This window comes from Trichomycterus rosablanca, chromosome 23 (genome assembly GCF_030014385.1).
Source record: "Trichomycterus rosablanca isolate fTriRos1 chromosome 23, fTriRos1.hap1, whole genome shotgun sequence".
Lineage (NCBI taxonomy): Eukaryota > Metazoa > Chordata > Actinopteri > Siluriformes > Trichomycteridae > Trichomycterus > Trichomycterus rosablanca.
The window spans coordinates 11,748,361-11,756,934 of NC_086010.1; positions in this window are offsets into that span (position 1 = coordinate 11,748,361).

The window sequence follows — 8,574 nt, forward strand, 5'->3', positions numbered from 1 at the left end:
CACCGATCAGCCATAACATTAAAACCACCTTCTTGTTTCTACACTCACTGTCCATTTTATCAGCTCCACTTACCATATAGAAGCACTTTGTAGTTCTACAATTACTGACTGTAGTCCATCTATTTCTCTACATACTTTTTTAGCCTGGTTTCACCCTGTTCTTCAATGGTCAGGACCCCCACAGAGCAGGTATTATTTGGGTGGTGGATCATTCTCAGCACTGCAGTGACTCTGACATGGTGGTGGTGTGTTAGTGTGTGTTGTGCTGGTATAAGTGGATCAGACACAGCAGCGCTGCTGGAGTTTTTTTTTTATACCGTGTCCACTCACTGTCCACTCTATTAGACACTTCTACCTAGTTGGTCCACTTTGTAGATGTAAAGTCAGAGACGATCGCTCATCTATTGCTGCTGTTTGAGTTGGTCATCCTGTAGACCTTCATCAGTGATCACAGGACGCTGCCCACGGTGCTCTGTTGGCTGGATATTTTTGACTGGTGGACTATTCTCAGTCCAGCAGTGACAGTGTGGTGTTTAAAAACTCCACCAGCATTGCTGTGTCTGATCCACTCATACCAGCACAACACACACTAACACACCACCACCATGTCAGTGCCACTGCAGTGCTGAGAATGATCCACCACCCAAATAATACCTGAACACTGAAGAACAGGGTGAAAGGGGGCTAAAAAAACATGCAGAGAAACAGATGGACTACAGTCAGTAATTGTAGAACTACAAAGTGCTCCTATATGGTAAGTGGAGCTGATAAAATGGACATTGAGTGTAGAAACAAAGAGGTGGTTTTAATGTTATGGCTGATCGGTGTGTATCTCTCTGTACCTATCACACGCCCCCTCCGACACGTGCAGTTGCCAGCTGCATTTTTTCACCTGCACGAGGCGGGTTCACACAGGGATCAGTATAGCATATGGAGAGTCACGCACTGCTGTCTATTATTTGTTGTCCCAAGGGCAGTGAGGAATTCATCTGGCCCCTCCACCTGGCAGACGTTAGCCAATCATGTTGGTGCCCAGCTGACCGGTAGCAAAACTGAGATTCGAACTCATGAGCTCGAGGTCTTAGCACTGATAGGCTAGCGTGTTTTACCGCTGCGCCATCCGAGCGTCTCACGGCAGTTTTATTGACATTTTATGACACTTATAACCCTAAACAGTGTGGAGAATGTTTAAGTACCTAATGAGGGTTACTTCTTTTTATCTTTGCTTTGTGTTTTTAATGTGATTGGAAATTAAGCACTATTATTTTCATTGTGTAATTCTGGAAAAGTCTTTGTGCTTTTCATTTAGTCATATCCGTGCCAAAGCAGGGCACGTTTTAAGATTTTTGAATTCTGCTTTGATAAAAGCATTAAGTAACGGTCTGTCTTCCAGGGTTTTTAACTTTTTAGCTTTTTAGAGGATTTTATAAGCATGGCATCCTAAAAATGGGAGAGCACCAGCAGTGTTGCACTACTGATTGTAGCTATCTGGAAATAAAAGGAGCCTGAACAGTTTGGGGGGGAACTGGATGGCACCTGCAATGTGACTGTTTTGGCTGGAACCGTATAAAAGGTTCTGCTGTGTTGTGTATTTTGCTGAGTATGAGACTCTCTGAATGTATTGTACAGCATTGAACTGCTAGGTAGCATCGAATGGAAGGGTACTTTTTATGTTTGTGTTCTAATTTATTTCCTGCTGCATGATTAGTTGTTAAGATGCTTATTGAAGGCTTGGATTGTCCGATTTCAATACCAACCTGTCATGACTGCAGTTGTGCGTCTAAGCAGTCTAGTCTTTAGTCAGTCTGATAGAAATCATATTCCGTACTGATTGTAATTGTAACGTGCAGTCTGAAAGAAGTAACACGTTAAGACGTTTATGTTCTTGGTAGGATGTTTTTTTTTTTCCTAATTAAAGGCTGTAGGTTTTATTTATTAAAATCTTTACTAATTTATTTATTTGAAAGATATAAGAAAGATCTTTAATTTAATGCATGTGGCTACCTATCATCAAATTCCATTAAATTTTTCAGACATCAACTACCACATTGTTCCTTTATAATCAGTCTCGATCCAGTTTGTACCAGTAAGTCCTATTCAAAGTTCTCGAGTTTTATGTAAAATCAGTTTTATGACCATACAGGTAGCAACATTCAGCCTCAAATTGTTCGCGTAGGCAAATTGCACTTTTTAAATGTTAAGTGTTGGTTTGTTTGTAGTGTCTGTATGTTTTATTGTTTTTTTTTATCTCCTTTTAGTGTTTACATTTTGTGAGTCTTTGTGATGGTGTTAGTGGCGATATTCTTGTAAAGAAAAAAAACACAGATCGTTTGAATGGCCAAAAAGAAAGACCCTCTCAATTAATAAAAGTTGTGCTAGCAGTTGCTGAGAACTGGATAGAGGCCATTTGAATAATATAAACACAATCCCTGGGAAAAATAGGAATATTTTACTGCACCTCATATCTTCTTAATGTTGACTGGTATTGAAAGTAACGCTAGAGAAGTTAAGACCTACTGAAAACAAGTGTTGATAAAATGCCAAAAGCTTATTTTGAGTTATAAGTTGGCCAGCCCAACACTAGAATCCAACACAATGTCCTTAATGTACTTTTATTTCATGTCTGACTTCCCTGACCTATTTACCATGTTCATAACATAACATAAAATTCAATATTCTTTAATGTAACAAAGCAAAAACAAAACAACAAAAAAAACTTTTACTTGCTTTGAGACGTGGATATACAGTTTGTCTCTTTTAATATAGATGCAAGGCTATGTGTATAAAATTCTCTTTTTAACACTCGACCACCTAATCGTAGATGTGGAGGAATGTAGATGTTTGTAGCCGTTCAAAACAATGCATGAGAAGCAGTATATTACATTTATCTGACATATACACGTTTACACAATGTTATATTGCAACATGACACTATTTTACTGAACATCTATCACCTGCCTCTGACACCCACCAATAACCTTTTGTAACCCTTGTATTTACTGAGGGGAAAAATAAAATGCTTTGTTCATTATACTGTGGTCTTGGCTCTTTTTTATAAGTTTGTGCACATTCATCTAAAATCTGCAACTTCTTATTTTTGTTGGTTTGGTTCCACTTCCTGCCCAACCCCCCTTTTTTTCCCCGAATGAATTTATTAAAGCTCTTGTATGCTGCACGGATTGGTTTGGCTTACAAGCTTACCCACAACTGGACTGCCACAAAAATACTATGGAAATAGAAAATACTAGGTTTACTTAATGACTATTAATAAAATTAATATAATTGTGTAATAGGGCCCTAGTAAATTTACGCCAGTCATTAAATAACACTCATTAATTGAATGATAGAATAAATGGAAGCTACAATACAAAGCACAGCCTATGTTGACTGTTGAATGTAAACCTACAACATCCAGCGACGGTGGGAGGCTTCATGTTTCATGTGTCTCAAATATGAAAATCATTGTTCGTGTTTTGACGCACACACCCTCTGCGTCCACAGAATTGGTTGGGAGTAGGGCTGCAGCTATCGATTATTTTTGTAATCGAGTATTCTATTGATTATTCCAGTGATTAATCGAGTATTTGGATAAGAAATACTTTTGCTTTAATAAAGAGCAAAAATAAATACATATAAGATTAAATAAGACATGTCTTTTAAAACAGACTACATTTTTATTCCTTGTTCTGTCAGGATTGTATCTCCTAGATATGGTAGATTTGGTGTTTGTGTGCATGTACGTGTGTGTTTGTCTTAGCCTTCAAAAAAGCCTGTGGTGGTTGTAATAAAGAAAAGTCAGCGTATTAACAAGACGCTCTGATTCTGTGGATGTTGTTCTGAGTTTTCGTTTTTTACAGCTTAAAATGATCTCAAACTTTCTGTCATTTTCTCTGTCCAGTCTCCTCTGTTCGTCCCTCGATATTTTCTCTCTCTCCATTTTACAGTCCGTGCTATAAAATCTCGGCTGCGTTTCAAATCGCTACTTTCATACTGAACAGTACGCAGGAGCGGCGAGCGTGTCCAAATAGTAGTATTGATTGAACTGTATGCAAAAAGTACCCGGATTAAGTCCTGTTAAGTACTGTTTAAGTATGTGATTTCGGTGAACGCGTTGTGAAAGTGAAAGTCCGTGCGAAACACCGTGAGCTGTATATAGTTTTATGGATTAAACGATGCCTCGATGCGAAAAATTTGAATCGATGCTTTTTAGTAATCGAATTACTCGAGTTTCTCGAGGAATAGTTTCAGCCCTAGTTGGGAGTTTTCCAATTTCAGTTACCCGAGTCGTGTTTTCAGCTGCTTTACGCTTCAACATCTTGGACATTTTGACTAACCAATTGCTAACTGAATTGCTGTAAGATTGCTGGACACCTCATAGTGCAAATTAAACAGTAGACGTGAGGCGAATTGCCAAACACACATATTACTCAGTTCATGATTGTAAATTAGGTAGGGCCTTAGTCATAGTCCTGTACATAATCATATTTATCAATGCTTTAGACTTTGAAATATTTGTAGTGACAGTTTATTTAACACAGGTATACTTGCAAAAGTTCATGATTTTTGTAAGGTGGTGTAACAATGCTTTAGTGACCATCCTTCAATAATGTTGCCTAATACTTTATAAAGTACTTATTTATGATTATGATTATTTACATTATTTATAAACATTATAAAACTCCCTTAAAGCTGTCATTTGATAGAAATTTACACCATGAAAGTTCTCTGAAATTTTTCTAAGCCAGTATCTTGCCCAGTTTTAGTCCTCCTTTCTCTAGATACCATGTGCCTATACTGTCTTTGTAGATGAATACTGTGAGCTGATTGCTACATTTCGTTTCTGGACCTGTATAAAGGTTGGGGGTAGCTGCCATCTCTGGGTCCACAGCCACACACCCCTTCAGAACAAGGGGTCTCTCTGCAGGTCAGCTGCTCCGGCTAAAGGGGCCCACTCGCCCATGTAATAATGTCTTTTGGCTCCATTGTTTTCAAGTCTGTTAGTTTTACAAACCCGTTCGCTCGATTGTCCCCGAATAGAGGGGCGCAAGGCCCCACTGACGTGCCTTCTGCTGCCTACAGCAATTACAATCCCATGGCACACGTCCTCTAAACAATTTCTCCCTCTCACTCATGCTATTCAGCGCCTTTCAGTGGGCCAACACTGGCTTGAAGGACGTCAATGGCTCCATTGATTTCTAAACTTGAGCTGCCTCTTTTGTACAGTAGGTGTGTGAATGCAGTTGTCAGATTCCTGCTGGCCGGACCCAAAACAAACACCTGTTGGATGACCTAAAATAAAGTTGAGCTAATTATTAAGCTCTTAAGACATTAAAATTATAAGCATAGCTGCTATTTTAATGGCCCAGTTCGACATATATTAATAAACAACTGAACTTTCAGTGTGAAATTTAGGTACAGCTGCTTTTAAGGCTCATGCAGACTCAATGACACTTTATTAGGAACACCATATTAATACTGGGTAGTACAATTCACGTAGCTGCATCATTTAATTGCAAATTTGTCAGCTGTAAATTTATGCTCTGAATCTCCCATTGTACTGCATCACAGATGTGCTTTACTGGATTTAGATATGGTGACTGAGGAGGCAAATCACAGTCAGCAACAATAATTAATAAGGCTGTGACATTCACACTACATTCGTTTGGTTTTAGGTGGCTTGTCATCATGTGCCACTGCTGGACACTTGAACAAACGCTTAGCTTAATTAAAGGCTTCACAGAAAAGTGTCTGGCCAATGAATTTATATGAATATTAATGTCCTATACAAGTGGTTGAGTTCAAATCTCAGGAGAGCCACTGCTATTCCCTATGCTAAACCCTAGGCCCTCATTTATATGGTTTAATTATTTCTGCTTCACTTGTTAGTCTTTTGAACTACAGTATGTTTCAAGATGGTGTAATTGGAAGAGGAATTCACATTATACCATGTGGTAATTGTTATCATAATACTGGCCTTACAAAGACCACTTGAGAAGTCTGTAATATGTAAATGAACACTGTAACAATCCACATGTTTGTGTTCATTAAGTGACTTTAAGGTTCCAGGTATGTTTTTCGTAAATTGTAGCATTAGTGAATCAAAACAAATTATGTATAACTTAGAGAGATTTTGAGACATCTATGAAATAAATTCTGTATGATATATATGATACTTAATTCTTTATAGTATATAGATAGATAGATATATACTATAGATAGATAGATAGATGGATGGATGGATGGATGGACGGACGGACGGACGGACGGACGGACGGACAGACAGACAGATAGATAGACATGGATGGATTAATGGACAGATTAGATAGATAGATAGACATGGATGGATTAATGGACAGATTAGATAGATAGATAGATAGATAGATAGATAGATAGATAGATAGATGGATGGATGGATGGATGGATGGATGGATGGATGGATGGATGGATGGATGGATGGATGGATGGATGGATGGATGGATGGATAGATAGATAGATAGATAGATAGATAGATAGATAGATAGATAGATAGACAGACAGATAGAGTTAGACAGATAGACATAGATACAGTTTGCTCTTTATCCACACCTAGCTGGCTGGCTGGCTGGCTGGATGGATGGATGGATGGATGGATGGATGGATGGATGGATGGATGGATGGATAGATAGATAGATAGATAGATAGATAGATAGACAGAGTTAGAAAGATAGATAGACATACAGATAGATACACATACAGACAGACAGACATGGATGGATGGATGGATGGATGGATAGATGGTTAGATAGACAGACAGACAGATAGACATAGATATTACAGAGTTAGATAGACAGACAGACAGAGTTAGACAGATAGATATACAGACAGATAGATAGACATACAGACAGACAGACATGGATGGATAAAGGGATGGTTAGATGGATGGATGGATGGACGGACGGATAGACAGACAGATAAATAGAGTTAGACAGACAGACAGACAGACACAATCCATCCATCCATCTACAGTGTATCACAAAAGTGAGTACACCCCTCACATTTCTGCAGATATTTAAGTATATCTTTTCATGGGACAACACTGACAAAATGACACTTTGACACAATGAAAAGTAGTCTGTGTGCAGCTTATATAACAGTGTAAATTTATTCTCCCCTCAAAAAAACTCAATATACAGCCATTAATGTCTAAACCACCGGCAACAAAAGTGAGTACACCCCTAAGAGACTACACCCCTAAATGTCCAAATTGAGCACTGCTTGTCATTTTCCCTCCAAAATGTCATGTGACTCGTTAGTGTTACTAGGTCTCAGGTGTGCATAGGGAGCAGGTGTGTTCAATTTAGTAGTGCAGCTCTCACACTCTCTCATACTGGTCACTGAAAGTTCCAACATGGCACCTCATGGCAAAGAACTCTCTGAGGATCTTAAAAGACGAATTGTTGCGCTACATGTAGATGGCCAAGGCTACAAGAAGATTGCCAACACCCTGAAACTGAGCTGCAGCACAGTGGCCAAGATCATCCAGCGTTTTAAAAGAGCAGGGTCCACTCAGAACAGACCTCGCGTTGGTCGTCCAAAGAAGCTGAGTGCACGTGCTCAGCGTCACATCCAACTGCTGTCTTTGAAAGATAGGCGCAGGAGTGCCGTCAGCATTGCTGCAGAGATTGAAAAGGTGGGGGGTCAGCCTGTCAGTGCTCAGACCATACGCCGCACACTACATCAAATTGGTCTGCATGGCTGTCACCCCAGAAGGAAGCCTCTTCTGAAGTCTCTACACAAGAAAGCCTGCAAACAGTTTGCTGAAGACATGTCAACAAAGGACATGGATTACTGGAACCATGTCCTATGGTCTGATGAGACCAAGATGAATTTGTTTGGTTCAGATGGTCTCAAGCATGTGTGGCGGCAATCAGGTGAGGAGTACAAAGATAAGTGTGTCATGCCTACAGTCAAGCATGGTGGTGGGAATGCCATGGTCTGGGGCTGCATGAGTGCAGCAGGTGTTGGGGAGTTACATTTCATTGAGGGACACATGAACTCCAATATGTACTGTGAAATACTGAAGCAGAGCATGATCCCCTCCCTCCGGAAACTAGGTCGCAGGGCAGTGTTCCAGCATGATAATGACCCCAAACACACCTCTAAGATGACCACTGCTTTATTGAAGAGGCTGAGGGTAAAGGTGATGGACTGGCCAAGCATGTCTCCAGACCTAAACCCAATAGAACATCTTTGGGGCATCCTCAAGCGGAAGGTGGAGGAGTGCAAAGTCTCGAATATCCGCCAGCTCCGTGATGTCGTCATGGAGGAGTGGAAAAGCATTCCAGTGGCAACCTGTGAAGCTCTGGTAAACTCCATGCCCAGGAGAGTTAAGGCAGTTCTGGGAAATAATGGTGGCCACACAAAATATTGACACTTCAGGAACTTTCACTAAGGGGTGTACTCACTTTTGTTGCCGGTGGTTTAGACATTAATGGCTGTATATTGAGTTATTTTGAGGGAAGAATAAATTTACACTGTTATATAAGCTGCACACAGACTACTTTTCATTGTGTCAAAGTGTCATTTTGTCAGTGT